The sequence below is a fragment of the Schistocerca gregaria genome, chromosome 8 (genome assembly GCF_023897955.1).
Source record: "Schistocerca gregaria isolate iqSchGreg1 chromosome 8, iqSchGreg1.2, whole genome shotgun sequence".
Lineage (NCBI taxonomy): Eukaryota > Metazoa > Arthropoda > Insecta > Orthoptera > Acrididae > Schistocerca > Schistocerca gregaria.
The window spans coordinates 440,112,147-440,130,837 of NC_064927.1; the positions used below are offsets into that span (position 1 = coordinate 440,112,147).

Here is an 18,691-nt window from a genome sequence, read left to right on the forward strand (position 1 = left end):
AAGTTTTTAATGCGTACTTCGTTAGATGAACTATCTATGGCTTAACCGCTGGCCGGAGTGGCCGAGCGGTTCTAGGCGCTACAGCCTGGAACCGCGCGACCGCTACGGTCGCAAGTTCGAATCCTGCCACGTGCATGGATGTGTGTGATGTCCTTAGGTTAGTTACGTTTAAGTAGTTCTAAGTTCTAGGGGACTGATGACCTCAGAAGTTAAGTCCCATAGTGCTCAGAGCCATTTGAACCATTTTTCGGTTAACTTGGGCGAAAAACCGCATTTGGACTCGCATTCGGAAAGACTGCGCCTAAATTTAGGTTTCCTGTGGTTTTTCTAAAGCGATTAAGGCGAACGCTGGGGTGGCTCCTCGGGAAAGGACACTGCTTATCGCCGTTCACTACCCGAATCCTGTCAAAGCTTGTTTCCTGTTCCTAATATCATCGTAATAAACGCGACGTTAAACCGTAACCTTCCCTCCCTAGTGTGTATTAAAAAATCCTTTGACCTTTCCTTGAATGAAATGCATGGACTGGTACTGATGAACTGTTTATTTGCTTTTCTATCTGATTTTACACGTACATCACTAGGGGTAGAGAATGCCGTGAGCTGTGAAGCTATTCTTTTAATACTGTAGATCCATACAAAACTGCTCGGTTACTCTCTCGTACTGTCCAAACCGACCAGTATCAAATTCAACAGCTCACCTCTAAACCACTTCAATGCCTGCGCTTGGATCAGACCTAGTCGGGATCGAGAGCACTCTAGCAGCACTCGTGAATGAACCGTACACGCGTTCTGTACGCCGAATCCGTTACGGGTGCATTATATTTGCCCATAACTCTTCCAATAAACCATTCGACCTTAGCTATGAACTGACCTTACGTGCTTCTCTCGTTTCGTTTCATTCCATAGCGTTACGCCTCGATATTTAATCAGTCAGCATACCATTAATGCTGCATTGCACTGATGTAGCGCAAGGCAACAGCAAAAGTAAACCAGACCCTAAAACAAAGTGTATACAGCAGGATGTTAATATTATTCCGGCTAAGTCACCGCAAGATTAAATGGCCATGGGAGATATGGGGGGCGGGGTGGGGGGGAGGGGGGAGAGACAAATCAGTCGATTGGAGAAGTGCGGAGGTGCGCCTTTGCACGGATCGGGCCGTGTTTTGTCTCGGGCCCGGAAGCTGGGAGCGGAGGCAGCTGGAAGACGATGCGAAGCGAGAGAGAGAGAGAGACTGCGATTTGCAGACGGCGGTAACGGCAGCGGCGTGCTCTGATGGAACAGGTTCCTAGGTGGCAGCTGCTGGGAGGCTGAGTAATCAACGGCGCCGAGATAAAGGAAACTGATTAACTTTTGCGTCGATATCAGATAATAAAACGAATAAGGCCGAAGGCGCCTCCCCAGCCGTCTCGCGCTCCTGCGCCGCAGCGCGCCCTTCCACTGCTCCGCGAGTAAACAATGGCTGTTTACGCCGTCTTATTTCGTCTCTGCCGAGACATCGAAGTCCCGAAGATAAAAATTCCGATTGTTGCTGAAATGCCAGCGACATAAATCAGTGGTGCGGTTTGTGTAATGCGTCGAAGTCATGAGGTAGGAACAGTGGCAGCCGTGTGACGGTCCGTCCTAGGGCAAGCGGCCGTGGGTGAGATCACACACTGTGCCTCGTTTCGCCGTCATCTGGGAGGTTCATTTTGGTACCACTGTTAGATTTCCGCGCTTTCCGATCCACTCGCGAGTGGCGCCGTGTGCCCGCTTATATCACTGATTTTCCCTCGCCGGCCTTTCGCGGTATGCATATGGAATGAAGAAATACGTTGCCCGACTCTTCATAGAACGTACGTTCTCGGAATTTTACGGAAAAGAAACGTCTCCTTTATGCAGAACGCTTCTCTTGTAACGCACGCGTCTGGAGTTTGATGAGCATTTCTGTGGCGCTCTCTCGCTTACCGAAAGAGATTTGACCGAAGTTACCGCGAGAGACCTGCAGCTCAATGTCTTTCTGTCCTCAGATGCTGCTTCCCTTGATTATGCTCAGCTTTGTAAGGTTTCGTCTACTGGCAAATCAGTTTAGAACTGTATTAAATTATTCATGTTTCCAAGACAAGCTATAACATTTCATCAACAGGTATACAAACTACCTGTTTTAAAAAATAATCGGTAACATTTAATTTTCGGTAAAGAATTTTACAAACGTAAATTTTGTAGGAGACTGTAAGAAAATGTGTTACGTTTCAGAAATCGCAATTGAGAATTCTACTTACATGATGGCGCACAGAGGATCCGGGTTTATCTGCAGTATAGCGAAGCAATTTTTCCCATTTTCCTAGTGGGAAGCCTCGAACGTACACCACTAGGCGTCGCGAGGGTAACTCGGGAATCGCGTGAAGTAAAAGTAGAGGTTACGGCTATGAAATGCAACGTTAGGGATCGGGAGAGCAGTATGTTGATCACATTCAAAGTCAGTTTCTAAGATTGATTGATTAATATCAGTGCTTCTTGAATGAAATCCGAATGTTATTTTTAACTTCCCAGCTTGCCGGAGTGGCCGAGCGGTTCTAGGCGCTACAGTCTGGAACCGCGCGACCACTACTGTCAGGTTCGAATCCTGCCTCGGGCATGGATGTTCGTGATGTCCTTAGTTTAGTTAGGTTTAAGTAGTTCTAAGTTCTAGGGGACTGATGATCTCAGATGTTAAGACCCATAGCGCTCAGAGCCATTTGAACCATTTAACTTCCTAGGTCGCAGAATTGTCGTTATTTTCATTAGCATATGTAACGGAGTTTGTCGATATCTTTCCCAGTGCAATACCCTCTCAAGTAACTACTTTATACATATAACGATAATGAGAAGATACCTTGACTACAGTACTTAAAGATTTCTTTCCAGTCACTAAGTTTCACAGTCTCTTGAAAAATGCCACTCATGGCGGTATTTGCCACCTGGAACTTGAGCCATTCTCACGCTCCAAAATTGGTTACTGTTATGTTAAAAGAATGTATTTCCTAAGTTCTATACGATCACAAAGCGGCACAAATCTTGTCTCCTAAAGTGAAGTAAGACGATTTTCCGTTATGTAAGTGAGACACAATATGGTGACGAACTGTGTTACTTACAAGACCGTTGAAACAAATGACTGCATAAAAGACTACCGTAAGATTACTGTGCGACTATCTAAGGCGTAGCGTTGCACTTCTAACGTAAGTGTGTAACTAGTTACATTCTCGTTCGTAACGGATGTGCGATAAGCCAAGGACGTTAATTCCAGGTACGAAATTAAACCATTTATTCACTTCAGTATATCGAACTCGAGTAACAGTCTGCCGGGTAACACCGGTATTTTGATAATACATCACCATCACTTCACTCTTTCACATACAGATGGTTACGATGACATGCACTGTGCTGTATCTGATATCGTGCTCTGACTTTCAAACAAAGATATATTGCCACTACATGGATACGAATATTTCGGAACATAACCTCACTGGCACACTTAACAGGAATCTGGATTAACAATTTACGTGCTAATGCTGGTCTGGCACATGTTCCTGGCAGCTTGCTGCCGAAACGCGGCATGGCAGTAAATTTCGGAAAATTTACGTGACTGAAGGTAACACTGAGTTTCTCGGTCTACGAGAACCGGATGGCGAATCTGAGGACGTCTCAGCGCGAGGAGATAAAAGGAAGGAGAAGACAAGGAATACTTGCTTTCATCGACGTGGAGAAATTCCCACCGGCCCAAGAAGAGAGGGGCGGTGCGGCTCGCACGCGGACGCCTGCTCAAAGCCGGCCGTCCCGGCGTTCCGCTCGCGCCTCGCGGTCAGCGCCGGTTGCGTGTGTCGCCGCGGCATGCGTGCGTGCGAGCAGGCGCGTGGCCGGGAGCGCCCCGGGTCGCGCGGCTCAAAGAAGAGCCACGCGCTTCTTGCACGCCTGACGTCACTGTTCGAGTGCCCCGCCAGCGCGCCCGCCTTTGAAGGCACCGAGAGTGACGCAGACGCAGCGACTGCAGCGCGGAGAGCGACTGCCTGCGAATGTCAACGACCGTGGCACTATTCTCCTCGACATCCAACTCTGCCTCAGATCTCTACATCGGCTTCCCACTACGAAAACTGTAAAAATTGCTTCGCTATACTGCAGATGAACCCGGATTCTCCGTGCGCCATCATGTAAGTAGAATTCTCAATTGCGATCTCTGAAACGTAACACATTTTCTTACAGTCGCCTACAAAATTTACGTTTGTGAAATTCTTCACCGACACTTAAATGTTACCCATTACTTTTTGAAACAAGTAGTTTGTATATCTGTTGATGAAATAATGCTATAGATTGTCTTGGGAACATTAATAATTTAATACAGTTATAACACTGATTTGCCAGTAGACGAAACGAAATTCCACGCAACAAACCGTAGAAAGCTGAGCACAGTCTGAGGAAGTAGCATCTGAGGACAGAAAGATACAGAGTTGCAGGTCTCTCGCAGTAACTTCGGTCAAATCTCCTTCGGTAAGCGAGAGAGCGCCACAGAAATGTTCATCAAACTCCAGACGCGTGCGTTACAAGAGAAGCGTTCTGCATAAAGAGCTTTTAGAGACAAATTCCCTGCCGAAGTTGAGGATGGAATTGGGTCGCTCGAGGGAACCATCCCCGATTGTTAGGAATTGAGAAAATCTGGTTTCAGGCGAGAAAAGGCAGTCGTAAGTATCTCTCGGGAAGGGGAGGATATACTCTAAAGCGTGACGTACTCATACACGACGTTTCATATTATTTTAAACGATTAGGACCTTTACTAGTTTGACTGGAACAATACACATTTCTGGCGTCAGCAACGTTCGTAACTCCCTTCTATTGCTCAATAATTCGGTGACACATCTTTCGTTAATGTCAATTTTTAATGACCAATGGCTTCAACATGTTCGATATCAAGACTCTAACCACCTCCATACCCACCTTTTTACCGAGCGAGGTGGCGCAGTGGCTAGCACACTGGACTCGCATTCGGGAGGACGACGGTTCAATCCCGTGTCCTGCCATCGTGATTTAGCTTTTCCGTGATTTCCCTAAAATCGCTCCAGGCAGATGCCGGGATGGTTCCTTTGAAAGCGCACGGCCGACTTCCTTCCCCGTCCCTTCCTAATCCGATGAGACCGATGACCTCGCTATCTGGTCTCCTCCCCCGAAAAAAAAACACCTTTTAAAAAATCTAAAATGACCCGGTCTTTCCTCAAAATATCATCCAGCAAATGTGACGATCACGCTGGATGTATACTCTAAAATGTACCGCCTAGCAAAAACCTGAGGAGAAAAGCCTGTACATCTTTTTGTTTCCTGATACTGACCAACAAATATACCCAGCTGAGTAAATAGGTACACATTCTGTTGTGGACAGAGCGGAAATACCGAATGGACTCATAGTCGGAACAAGGACACCGTCTAAAGAAAATCTACACTGCTTAGTGTTACAATACATCTGTTAACAGGTTCTGTACGCTTTCCTCGATTTAATACTAACCTCTCTCATCCTTAAAAAAATGATATACGTATCTGCTATCTGCGCCAGAGCTAACACCCCAAAATTTTGCAAAGATATGGTTGAGAGGATTTTTATTCAAAATTCCATGGCCGCAAGCCCTTCAACAAACAAAACCAATAAGAGTTCACATTCAGCTCCAGTCACCGTCGTCCATGGAAATTTTGTGCATTGTTAGAACTTTCATCTGAAGTCAATCAGCTAGATGTCACGGCTTCAACTTGGTAGAAGGCGCATAACATCGCGTTTGTCAAGTTCACATGTTAGAATTATTACAAATGACACGCGTTCTATACTGCACTGCAAAATTAAAGAGACACGTTCAGTGAGGTTGCAGCCCTGTGATGCCCTCAGAGAAGGTTTTAGTTGTCTAGGGCGGTGTCAGCAGTGCCAAGGAATATCAAGAACGTCGTCCGGTGACACATTGCACTGCAAACTGTTGTTTTCGATTGCAAAATGAGTGACAATGAACACCCCAATGGAAGGTGTGGTTTCATTCACGTCCGTTATGGCATCTCCTCACGACTTTTCCTGTCACTTCTGAGCGGTAGTGTGTCCGAAGTGTTTTCCTCGGCCACCCATAACAAAGCAGCGCGATTTCAACTCTGAACGCGTCGTTCTGACCTGGGTGAGGGGAGGTCTGACGACCTTCCCACGATGTGACACGTCCGCAGTGGTTAGCCAGAGCTGTAGTGAAATTTGTTGTGACACAGCGTAAACTTCACGTGAACGTCTGACCCTTGCTGTTCGAAGCGCTGCCGAGCCAGAGAATAACGTTGCATGGCACCACGCATTTACATCATTACAGAAGAAGCTTGCAGACATCTTCAAACTCAATTTCTGACTTCTGGGCCGCAATGGGAGAAGATAACGAGGTTTCAAAAAGTGACCCGTTTATTTTCTTGCGCAGCGTAGCAATGTAGCGTTACTATAAAGTCAACGGGAGAGTATTCTTCTTCAGTTCAAAAGATTTCCCGGATGATGAGCACATGGAGTTTTAGAGGCAGTAGCGTGAGAGCACTTTCTTTTTCCCTAAAATGAAATTTCTCACTGACGTCGGGGTGTTTGCCGTGTTATACACTCTTTGCAAGTTGAAACTATGAGTACGAACAGACTGGATCTGTTACCTGCGGTGTGGGCTGTCTTCGGATGGCTGTAGTTTTAAATTTTCCGGGGAGCGGAAGCGTAGGGGTTCCAATCCCGGTCAGGCAAGTGTTTTTTTTGTTTCGTTGCCGACGGATTACGGGAGGTGAATAGGATGTACAGGTTCCACCTCGCTATCAAGTAAAGGCAATGATTTTTTTTTTCCCAAACGCCGGATATCATTCATTCATATCTCGCTGCAGATCATTTCGATGAATATGAAACATGCTATGTACATGGACATGCAAGAATTTGAAACGGTATGCTTTGTACAATAGCGACAACTGTAAAAAAAAATATATACCACCTCGAAAGCCCAGTGCACAATTATCTCGTGCCCAAGAGATGAGCTGCCAGGAAGAAGCAGAGAACATGTACATTCAGTCCTGACAGCAATTGGTGCTAATACCCCTAGAAGTAGCAGTTATATCCTAACAGTCAGTGAAGTACCATCGACACAGGAAGAGAAGAGATGAGGGGGGAAGAAGAAAAAGAAGCAGAAGAATAAGAAGAACTGCAGAAAAGCCCAACGGTGCCAGAGAGAAAACTGTTGATGCGCATACTCAGTGGCTGGATCGCTGGCCCTGCCGGACGCGTCAAATTCCTCAGGGCGGACGCGACACCGAATTATTTGCGGTGCGGTGGCCGAAGACGTCACTCGGGGAGCTGGCCGGTGGCCTGTGGAACCAAACATTGAAAACATCACCAGAGCTGCCGAAGCGAGTGATAAAGCATTGGACATCTGCAAGGCGTAATTTGGTCCGCTCCGACGGAAACGCATGTTGCACAAATTGTTAATAACGTAATAGGCGCTACAGGAATAAAACAAAACTCCCATACTTTTAGTTTCACTTCCATACCACACTGTGCTTCTCCCTCGCAACAACGTGCACTTGACTTAAGGTTGGTATTATTTGGCAGAACTGTATCTCCGTGCGTCACGGATTGGCGTAGAACCAGAGCCACACATGTTAGTAGCCTTTGCGAATTGCCCTGTGACGCTTCTTCATGCCAGCAACTCCAAAATGGTCGATCGAGGCTGAGATGACAACATCCTGGTTCAGAACTTAGCGTACCTTAAAAGGTTACAGACATACGAGGAATCTACACATTTACTGACCATCGCACTACACGATGTTGTGCACTGTCTCATGGAAAAAGCGACGATTCTGATGATAAAACACAGACTAATACCACACTCGCAGCAAAGACTCTACAGTAACTGCGACAACAGTTGTGTAGGTATATACAGGTACGCATTGTAGCGTAATATCATGGTAAATGAGTAGTCCCAGTGACGGCACACCTTCTCTTTGATGTGGGATTCTTGAGTTGTTAGGCAACTAAACAACTGATTGAAGTGACGCAGTGCGTAAGAGACCCTTCTGTCGAGTGCGAATTATGTTTCCTGTCAATCCTAAACATTTTCTTTCTCCGTCCTCATTCAGCTGCGCTACAGCTCCGTCAATAACGACATCGACCCTTCTGTCGAGTGCGAATTATGTTTCCTGTCAATCCTAAACATTTTCTTTCTCCGTCATCATTCAGCTGCGCTACAGCTCCGTCAATAACGACATCGACATTGCCGAAACTTTCAAGTGTAACCTACCAAACGTCTTGCAGCTGGAAACAGTGCCCCGTCAATCTAAAAATACCGTACTCAAACACGCAAGGACCATTTCATGTTATATAAACAATAAACAATTGTATCTATTGCGATTCGTTCATTACAAACTCGATGCACCATGGCCTCCTGGATAACCTGTTAATGAGCCGAATGAATTTTTGCGTATGACAGCTTCATGTTTACTTCCAGAATTTTATTTTGTTAGTGGTAAGGAACTAGCCAAGTTTGATTTATGGCAACCTACTATCACTTGATCGCTCATCACTGAATCTTATTTTTATCGTAACTATGTTGAAATAATGTTCTGGGAGGATTAAGTATTAAAAGACAACGCTTCAGATACCGGTTTTACCAAATAAACTCATCATTAACTAGTGGCAAGATGCATTAGCTATTGCTGCCAAAGTCGCATAATTTTAACTGCCATTCACGAGGGGTGGTCATCAAGTTTCTTCGTCATCAAAAAAATAAAGGTAGTTAATTTTTTGTTTGTTACTAGGTGTGAATTTGCAGTCCTGGTACACACTGAAATCTGCAAGCGACAGTACCGTAAAAGTCCCCTACAGGAGCATATTTCCTTTTTATGAATGATTTGTGCCATTTTATGTTGGGTCCTCTAGCGCTGCTCTACATTACTGTAGCGTGGGGACTTAAATGTGTACCAGGAGTGCACACAGGTACAGATACCCGCAACCAAACAAAAAATTAATCAAGTAACATTAGTTTTTTCAAAGTGATGCACGACTACACCCTGTACGGAGAAAAATAAGTGAAACTGAACTCCAAACAAGAAAAGAACTTAGGATTACTGGAAATCAAAAATTACTTATGTACTCTACTGTACGTTTCTGTAATCTGTTTTCAGCAGTATCGACCTGTAAGAAGGTTGAACATGATTCTGACAAAAGGCGAAAGATCCTTTTGCCGTTTGCAGTGGACAAGTAAGTGTGTGTGTGTGTGTGTGTGTGTGTGAGAGAGAGAGAGAGAGAGAGAGAGAGAGAGAGAGAGAGTGGTTCGCAATATTTATCGATCCACAGAGCTCTCCCCGCGAGGGAGTCAGATTTCATCTGTAATGAAAATGTAGTTCCTAAACGCTCGGACGGGAAGGGGAAGAGGGAAAAGGAAGGTGGAGGAGGGTAGTTTCCTCGCGTGGCGTGGCCCGCTCGTCAGGAAGTGGTAAAGCTTTTGCGCACGATGTGGGAAGTGGGCGAAAACTACGGCAATCGGCCTTTATCGCGGCCGCTTTTCATGAGCGCGTGGGGGTGCCCGCACCAGAAAGACTAGTGACGGTGGAGGGGGGCGGGGGGGAGGTAAGGAAAGGGGGAGGAGGGGCGGTGACGGCTGCATGTCGGCCAGCAGTTGCCACCGCGTCTGCTATCGAACCGATCGGCCGCCGCCGCGGACTAAGATAATGGTAATGGCGAGTTTTAAGCTCCCCTCTCCTCCACCTCCTGCCGCTGTATAAATGATTATTGAGCGGGAGCATGTTACTACACGCCGACCGCTGCCGGCACCAAAACTCAGCGGCAGCGTCCCCATTGATCGGCTCGGCGAAATGTTACACCGGCAGTGTGGCGATTAGCACGAGCCTCCATCGATTTTGCTTGCCAGGACATCCGCGTCTAATACATCTATGTGTAACCAGCTTAATCCAACAGCTGGAAATGCAGTCGAGACTACGTCCATTATAATGAGGTAGTTCAGCTTCCATCAAATTGTTACCTGATGACACAAGTATCTTCTTTGATGTACCAGAATAGACGGATTTGTAAATCACGTTACAATTTTGAGTAAATTGGACCTTGGAATTAAGAAAAATGCTGACTAATAATTTGTTTCGTATCTAATGAATGGTAAGCAGAAGATTGTCGCTCAGTGTTAACAAATATGGAATAAGTTTGAATTTGATTGGGGTAACAACAAGGTTCTGCTCTAGGTCCACTGATTCCTCTGGCATATCAGTGACCTACCACTAAACGTGAGATTCGAATCAAAAAATTCGTAGATAACATAAGAGCCGTTGTGAAACACGTGGGCCGGCCCGTGTGATCGAGCGGTTCTAGGAGCTTCAGTATGGAACCGCGTGACCGCTACGGTCGCAGGTTCGAATCCTCCCTCCGGCATGGATGTGTGTGATGTCCTTAGGTTAGTTAGGTTTAAGTAGTTCTAAGTTCTAGTGGACTGGTGACCTCAGATGTTAAGTCCCATAGTGCTCAGAGCCTTTTGAAACACGTGGACTCAAATCTGGTGATGGGTAATAGCAGCCATTGATTACAGTGAACAGATTGTCAGATGGCTGCATCTAAGCAGAGTGCAAGAAGTTTCTGAGAAAGTACTATGGTAAAAGTATCTCACTACGATCAAATAATTACTGACATCGATTATTCTAAATTTTGTACACTGCAAATAGATTCGGACATTTACGGGAAATAAGACATTCAGGATAATGTGCTGAAAGTGTGCAGCTGTCTTCATTACACGGTTAATTTCCACTAGCGTTAACTCTCATACGAAAGCTTGCGCATTCGTAAACAGTACTACTAACCTGAGAAAGGTGATCGGAACAATGCGGAATTACTTCGCAATATTCATAGAGGCCGTAGTTCACGCCTATTGAAATCATAACTTGTGGGCTTTATGGCTAATAATTTCGATTTAATCAAAATGAAGTGGACGGTCACTCAGTGAATGCCAGATAGACAATGGATCTGCACTGGAATACGTTTCCTTAACCTGGAATGGCGTTTCTTTAACCAGTGTACAGAAACGCGCCAACACCAAGAATGTAGAATCAAGTATGGAAATATATAGCAGTTTTGACTGGGGGCTGGGAGTGGAAGATTACAATTGCATGTACTTTTTAAATTGTTTTCAAACTTCCTAGAACTGAAGAAGAAGTCGATGTTGAGGTAAAACGAAAATACGGAATTTAACGAGGATGTGATCAGACCAACGTCTAGACAGAGATAATCGAACCCACATAAAAGAAGGCAAGGAATACTCACTGTAAGTGAGATCAGTTTTTAAAACATTACTTTCGAAACTAGCTGTACTTCAGAGTTCCAGGAATTCGAAACGACGAAATATCAACCCTCTTTATCTGGTCCTGAATTTCTACAATACAGAATGGACGACCAAAGTTTCTTATTAAGTTTTTACACCAAATAACCGCGTGAGGAAAATAAAATTACTGTAGGGATACTGGAATATTGTCTCCTAGAGAACCTAATGCAAATGAAGACCAACTCAACAACAATGACAACCTGAAATTGGTTGATGTAACGATGAAAACAAAAACAAAATAGTCACACTGAAAATCGCGTGAATCGACTCTTTCAGAACAGTGAACATCAATCGAAAGCTCTTCTGCATGGCGCTGTTTGACAAAGCGAGATCCAATAGGAAGTAGTAACGTCTGTCTTCCTTCCTACTTGAGAAATAGCCTGCACAGCCGGTTCTAGAGAACGGCGTATTAGTTTGTCGAGCTATATAAAGCGAACGGTTAACAAAGACTTCCTGCTTTCTTGCGAAGATGCACTTCAAAAGAGCAATGCACATAAACAGAGATAAGGGGCACATGGAGGAAATTTGGGTTGGGTTGGTCTGCTGTTGCTGAGACGTTCGCGGCACTGCAGGCCGCATGAGCTGTAGCTGCCGGTGAGACAAACAAAGGAATCTTATCAAGAGGTATTCAGCTCCTCTAAGCTACTCATATCTTATACGGAGACGCGACGAATCCTTGCTGAAACTGTGTGTACTTGGAAAAGATACTCCAACGTAGCAAGTAGGTGGAGGTAGAGGATGATTTGAATTTAATAGGCTCGAACTGGTCATAGCAGTCTGTCGTTTCATTGACTATGTTTCGTAACTTGCAGAATAACGACAATGTCTTCCGGTATTTTTTTCCTTTCCCTTACAATCTACCTGTAATTACTCACAGAACACAGTTCTCAACTGTAAAATACTGAACATCTGCGAGAATACGCTCAGGCACAATGATATCTAATGGAACTATAGATATTTTCCCCTATAATGACGCTCTTGTTGCAAACAGAAGAAGAATGTGCAATTCGCTTCATGCAGGATCGTGTAAAGTATCATTATTCTTCGCAAAAACAAAGTCCGATTACGTAGCCAGTGAAATGAAGCCCATTTCTTTTCATCCCTACTACTTATCCTCTATCAATGTTCGCAACCTCTTGATCTGTAGTCTTCCATTCGTTGCAAACACGTTAACATAGTGCGGCACAGCCACAGAACCATGCTGCATGTATTGCTTTCACAATGAGCGTTACGAATGGAAATCAGATGTTTTCTTTTTTTACAAGTTCCTCTGTGAACACGATTAGGCCAAGCATTTGATTCTGGCAGTAATGTAGAATAGACATGCAGTAAAGAATATTAGGGAATGCAAATAATTTTCGCAGAAAGTTCATTTGTATCCCGAAAACAGCAGTACAGCGTATGGCTGACGTAATTCGTATACCAATAGCAACCTTCACCACCGCATCCCAACTATCTCTCCTTCTCTATCTCTCTCTCCCGTCAGGCACCAAGAAAGCCTGCGACAAGTGCTTCTCTATATAACATTAAATTTGTACTTATTACGTTAAATTTGCAGCCTGATATTATCTCCTGGACAAGAGCACTGGATAACGAAAAGTGACCTAACTCTTAAGCGACTTATGGAGAGAGGTACTGGCAAGAATAAAGGGTGAGGGGCAAGTTGTGAGTCGTGCCTGGACAGCTCAGTCGGAAAGAGTACTGCTCGCGAACAATCAAGTTCCGGTTCGATTCTCGGTCCAGTACACAGTCTTGTTCTACCACGAAGTTTCAAACAGTGGCGCACACTTGGCTGCAGAGTGAAAGATTCAGTCTTCTGGCGATTTCTGGTTCCAGGTTCACTCACGATTATGCTGGTAATAGTATCGTAGTTCACAGATTACGCACATGAGGTGGTTTAACACACTCACACCCACCCAAACGCCGAGAGAGAGAAGGAGAAAGACAGAAAGAGAGAGAGAGAGGGAGAGAGAGAGAGAGAGAGAGAGAGAGAAATGGGGGGGGGGGGGGGGAATTGTGGGACGTACGAAATCAGAATATCCCTCGGAGCACATGCGGGCTGTATGTACCACGAAGAACGCGGTGGCGTCTATACAGACCTGCACGCTTTTCGACTCCAGATCGGTGGTCTGAGTGACGCAGAAACTCCCCGGCGAAGAACTCCCGTCCGACGCCTCCGACGCTTCTGGGAAGCCACCGGGCAGCACGTAAGGAGCCAATAGCAGAGGCGTCTCTTACCAGTAGGGCGGCGGCGATAAGGGCCGGTGTGGCAGATAACGGCAGGCGCCGGGACTTATAGATGGCAAACACCTCAGCTCGCGTCGGCGTCTGGGGATCAGACGGCCAACACATGAAGATACGGGCAAACACGCCCGCCGAGGAGAGTGTATCGCGAACCGAGCGTATGGCGTCGCGTTATCTACTGCAAGAAGCGATGGAACATCGGAGAGCCGCGAACTCTTGCAGACACCTGGTGGGGGGCGCCACACACGGTAGGGGGAATATGAGACTCGGCATGTGCCCCCCGCCACCAGGAATGGAATTCTGTTTATATTTCGTCCCTGCCGCACCGCTGCGTCTCCTTCATACCTCTCTTGATGAGAGTTACCGCGAAATGGCGTCACTGTTTGCCGATCGACTACAGTTCCTAATGCCTTTGTTAGCCGACGCGGTGACGACAGACCTCCATGTGCAGATAACAGATAATGGGGAAAGCGAAGGAGAAGGGAGCGTCTACTGTGGCGGGCTCGAAGAACCTGTCGCGAATGGAAATCGTCCAGCGGCGCAGCTGTCAAGATGCGTCTCTATCCCGTGCAGACAAAACATTCCTGGGGCTACTTACCTCGGCATCAGAGATATCTACTTATAACATTAAGAAATATCGCCGGTGTCGTCAGGGCGGCCGTTAAACGGAGACCCAGAGAATGGGAAACTGCGGTTGCCCTCTCCCGTGTGCTTACAATAAAATGACAAAGAGAATATACGTGTGTAGTCACTTTACGATATCATAAACTTGCTTTGACAATTCTCCCGTTTCCCGCACGTGACGAGCTGCCCAGATGAGCCGCCGCCCCCCATCTGCCCCCGCCCCCAGTCCCTTTCCAAAGTACTTTTTATTCGTCACGCGGGCGGACCGAACAAAAACGAACGCACAGAAGCCCAACCTATGAGATATTTTTCGTGCCAGATGCAACCTCCCACTCGTACTAGCGACAGATTTATGTGTCGATTCTCTCGCCACAGTCTTGGGTCTTGATCAAAGTTTTATTTCCTTGAACAAAAAACGCTAAGAAAAAACGCACATCAAAGCCCGAATTTTTACAGAAATACTCAGAGGATAGCTTTGAGTAACGATCTTGCTGGAGTAGCGAGGTCAGAATCATGTTAAACGCAGTTTCCTTAAATCTAGTGGACGCTTGAAAATGGCTGCGGTGGATTTCCTACCGAACTCTTGTCCGCCCTGACCTTACGTAACGCATCTAACGACCTGGGAGAAGCTCGACGAACAACGAAAATGAAATGTGAACTCGTTAACAGACTGTTGAAATTTGAATGTTAATGGTTATCAAGTATCTGCTGTGCCATTCGGAAATTTTCTGTAGTTGTACTGTTTTTCATAGGCAACGTGCGAAGTGCCAACACGTCGTGTTTCATTTCTTCTTTGCCGTGTGGCGTCTCTCTCTCTCTCTTTTTATCTTTCTTTCCCTCTCTCTGCCTCCGTGTGTGTGTGTGTGTGTGTGTGTGTGTGTGTGTGTGTGTGTGTGTGTGTGTGTTAGTGTTATTCAGTCGCCAAGTGGGGACGTATGAAAGTACAAATCTTCAATTGGGACTCGAATTTGTCTGTTACTTTTAGCTTCTTTCATCTCCGGCAATAATTAGAAGAACTGAAGGTATCGGCAATTAGAATTCATATTGACCGACGTAACACTTGAACAATTCCTTTCTATGGTACTCTTATTTCTGGTTTTAACTGCTCGAAACATCGCCAATGGTGCCGCATAGGCTCGAAATACGGAATCTTATAGAGCATTCGTCACATCAGACTAATATGAAAAAGAACTATGAGCGCTGCTGCTGGTAAAGTTTTCGGGGTATACGGTCATGGTCCACGAAGCTCTATTGCTTCTAATGTTTCGTTCAGAACTGCCCTGGATATCTTCAGAGGCGTTGCTCCTCCTTGCAGTCGGCAAGAAGGAGACGCGCCTCTCAAAATATCTAGTGTAGTTCTGGAGGAAACGTTAGGAACAAAAGTGGACCTCGACATTATACCCCTAACAGTTTAATAGCAGCAATGTCATTCTGTCGTGAAAGCCTTCATTTTACTAACTATGAGTGCGTTGCGGCGATTTTGATCAATCTGCAATACGCCTCCAGGCTCTATAGGAGGCGACTGGCAGCGACAGAGCGGTGGTTTGTTTTCACCGTGAATACTGCTCCGGGCACGAACGTCATCAGCGATCACGCCGGGTGCGAAGGGAGTGGCGATAAATTTTTCACCGCGCTTCGGGAGGCTCGGGAAGCACGCGCCCCCTACCTCGACTGCCGCTTCGGTATTAATCCGGACACGAGAAACAACGGCGTCTGGAGACAGAGCAGAGGGTGGGGGAGTACCAATCTGCTCCTGGCAGGGATTGCCCCCTCCTAAGACGGCGCGGCGCCGCTCGCGCCACGCGGTCCCAGAGGCTGTTAAGGCCGGCGACTTGCCTCCCCACAAAGACCGCGACATGGACGTAAACGCGCCTACACACAAGCACGCACGCCCACACACACTAGCGAGAGCGTTCGCCTTCGCAACGAGCGCGCCCCCACCCGTGCTTCCGAAGGCGCCGGGCCGAATTAAAAAATCAAAATATATTGCCCGAATATTGCGCTCGGCGCGCCCAGGGGACCTGTCAGCCGGGATGAGGAGGTATTGTTCCTCGTAATAACGGCAGCTGCCGGCTGCTACCGGAGACGGCGGAGGTCGCTGTGCTAAGGCGACACCCTCCGCAGGCGCCTGATTCGCGAGCATCCTTCGAAACCGCTGCCACGCCACACGTTACTTATAAGCAACCACAGTGCCTACATTTATTTCACAATTTGCGTTTTGATCAGTGACCTGACTTTCGCCAGCACACTGACAAGTATTTAAGGCTAGGGCAGTCAGACATGTGATATTCCTCAGTTATCTGTCCACGATCGTGTCCCCTGCCTTTTGCGATGTCTCGGTACGCCAGTACTAGCAGCTATGGCCAGGAAACGAGAAGCAAAGAGGAAGAATGGAAGATCAGAGTGTAACGTGTCGCCCACAACGAAGTCATTAGAGACGGAGCACAGGCTCTTACTGTGAGAGAAAAATCGGCCGTATAAATGGCCAGGTTTTCGTGGACGTTGTAAGTTTTCCGCACGAATATGAGTCCAGTCTTACCACTGCGCCACTGTGCTGAGTTGTGGACAGTGAAAGGCCTGTGTCATTTGACGGGAAGCGAGTGCGGAGTTCTTACAAGACTGGCCGAATCAAATGCGGATTGTTGGATTCAGACACACTCGGGAAGGCACTACACTCAGCTTCACACCTACTGCCTTAGTAGATATAAGGTGTCACTTTCAAACCTTCCACGCATGGTTCATGGGACGCATCCGAAGGCATCAATAAATCGTGAATTTGGTATTGTAGGGAAGTGCGACGGATAAAAACTGTAGAGGGACGCCTTTGGACCGCTACGGTCGCAGGTTCGAATCGTGCCTCGGGCATGGATGTGTGTGATATCCTTAGGTAAGTTAGGTTTAAGTAGTTCTAAGTTCAGAGCCATTTGAACCATTTGGACGCCTTTGCTTGACTATAGTACACAGCAGCTGGGAAGAGTTGCAAAGGATCGACGATCGTGGAGAGCCACATCCAAGCAATTCTTGGACTCAAGACGACAATTACAGCTATTTACTGACTAGTGCGGCACATTTCGTAAAGGGTGGATTTAAGCTTGTTATTTCGTCACGAGAACTGCAAGATGCGATGTCGATTGTCTGATGCGTGTTTTGACACCAGGGTTTCACGCCTCGATAACTGACCACTGTCGGGGCACACACCTGTCGCCTGTTCACGTGGCTGGGATGGGGCGGCTCCTAATTGGCCCTCCCGTGTGGCTGCTGCCTGCCGTGACCAGCCTGAGGATTCTGGGCGGAAAGGCGTAGCCGGCCGCCTATTCCCGGTATTGTGGGCCCCGGAAACAGACGGCCCTTCCCATCTTATTCATAACGCGAGGCGCGTTTGAAGCGCTCTGTCACTGGTCACCGGCACTGCCGCTGGCGGCTTAGCAGCCACGGCGTCGTGTCGGTCAGAAAGTGGGAACGGCCCGGCGTATTCGGCGGTAGCGTCGGAATTATTCATGATCCCGTGTGTCGACGATCCCCGCCTCGGCGGCGGTCAAGTTACAAACTCTGAGGACTCCGATTCAGTCCGTGCCAGTACATACTTTTGAAGCTTTATCTTACGAAATGTCGTCTGTAACAATGGTAGAACTTGGCTGAATATGGAAAGAGAAGGGATATTTAACTAGTCTCTTCGGAAGACTTTTCACGCTCCCCAAATAAAGAGGTTGAAGTTTGAAACTTATCCGTGCATTGAGAATTTACTCTCTTATCTGTTAGCTAAGTGCTCTGTAGCACACTTAGCTTCTGCCGAAACGAAACACAGGAAATCACACAGTGGTAAGAGGTAATAATATCTAAAACTTGCAAGAAAAGAACAGAGTAGCACACAGCAGTTAGTATTGTGATGGTTTCATATTGTGACAAACAAGCTTGACCAACTTTTCATATATTTATATACACCTCAACAGAAGTTGGGAATATCACAGAGATTACTAAATTGACTGTCATAGTGTACCCATTGAGGTTTGTACAATACCTTATAAACAAAATAAACGTAACTCCTCAAAACAAGAAAGATTTTGGTTAGTTGCAAAGAACTCTTACAAAACAAAGCAGACTCTCTCCTAAGTATACATCTTGAAAACATGGTTCAGTGCAAAACTTCTCATTGGTCTTCTGGAATGAAGACCACCCTCATCCAATCTTCTAAGTACTCCCTGTTGCCTGGGAGAAGTCGTTTCCAATACTTCTGGCAGCAGGTGTTGTGCGCCTGTGAGATGACAGTTGGAGGAAACGCTCCTGCATTTGTGTTGTCGTAAGAGGACGACCACTGCGGGGTCTGTCTTTCACATTTCTAGTCTCCCTGTAATTTCTCCCCACCTTAGACACACCACTTTGAATCACAGCCGGCCGAAGTGGCCGAGCGGTTCTACGCGCTACAATCTGGAACCGCGCGACCGCTACGGTCGCAGGTTCGAATCCT

General features: G+C 46.5%; 1 protein-coding gene across 6 annotated transcripts in view; it reads right to left on the reverse strand.

Annotated features, from left to right (window-relative positions):
* LOC126284054 (homeobox protein cut) overlaps positions 1-18,691 on the reverse strand; it is a 422,426-nt gene that overhangs the window by 206,502 nt on the left and 197,233 nt on the right. Inside the window, exon 1 of one of the 6 annotated variants that reach the window (XM_049982637.1) lies at positions 13,458-13,512. The exons of the other annotated variants lie outside the window; for them this stretch is intronic. The gene's annotated coding sequence lies outside the window, so the exon portion shown is untranslated. Of the gene's footprint in view, positions 1-13,457; positions 13,513-18,691 lie in introns of those variants that run through there. 6 annotated transcript variants of the gene reach the window in all.